At 45.7% G+C, this 838-nt stretch overlaps 1 protein-coding gene across 1 annotated transcript in view; it reads left to right on the top strand.

Moving 5' to 3' along the window:
- Positions 1 to 838, top strand: part of LOC116687971 (protein-glutamine gamma-glutamyltransferase 5) — an 84,194-nt gene that overhangs the window by 9,621 nt on the left and 73,735 nt on the right. The gene's annotated exons all lie outside the window — the stretch shown is intronic.

Raw genomic sequence — 838 nt, forward strand, 5'->3', positions numbered from 1 at the left:
TTTCTAATCAAGATTTATTTATAAGAAATGGCTCATTTTAATCCCAACAACTTTTGTAATAATGTTTCAGAGCAAAACGAAACTGTCAAAAAGTATTCTAATATTCACAGCTTGGTAAGCCCATGGAGTCAATTTTTGCAAAGACATAAGTGTGTCGCCTTGTCATATGAGCTTCACCTGGGCTATAATGGATCAACAGTCTCAGGTGTGTCTAAAAACAACCCCAGACACTAGACCTTCACATCACTCGCAACTAGACCTCTGCAACATGCCTAAGATCTCACCCTGGACTAAAGTTTGGATTATAAGAGGCTGAAGACCAGATCCACTGCTGATGTGGCAGACACCTTCAATGTGTCTCAGCGCCAAGTACAGAGGATAAAAAAAAACTTTTGAAGACACTGGAGACGTTTTTGACAAGCCCAGGTCAGGCAGACCCCGCAAGACAAAGCTCGAGAGGACCGTTTGTGACTCGAAAATCCAAGGCCAGCCCATTTTCCACTGCAGCAGAGCTCCACGAGACCGGTCCCCTGAAGTCCCTGTGTCAACCAGAACAAGTTGTCGGATTCGTCTCGAAATGGGCTCCATGGTTGAATCAGTGCCCAGAAGCCGGCACTAAACAAAAGACAATTGAAAAACCGTGTGGCATGTGCCCAGGCCCAGCTGCTAAAAGGATGGACGCTGGAGAAGTGGAAGAAAGTGGATTTTTCAGCTGAACTTCGTTGAATTACACCACAGTCGCCGCAAATATTGCAGGAGACCTACTGGAGCCCGAATGAGTCCAAGATTCACCCAGAAAACAGTGAAGTTTGGTGGCGGAAAAATCATGGTCTGGGGT

The sequence above is a fragment of the Etheostoma spectabile genome, chromosome 4 (assembly GCF_008692095.1).
Source record: "Etheostoma spectabile isolate EspeVRDwgs_2016 chromosome 4, UIUC_Espe_1.0, whole genome shotgun sequence".
NCBI classification, from domain to species: Eukaryota; Metazoa; Chordata; class Actinopteri; order Perciformes; family Percidae; genus Etheostoma; species Etheostoma spectabile.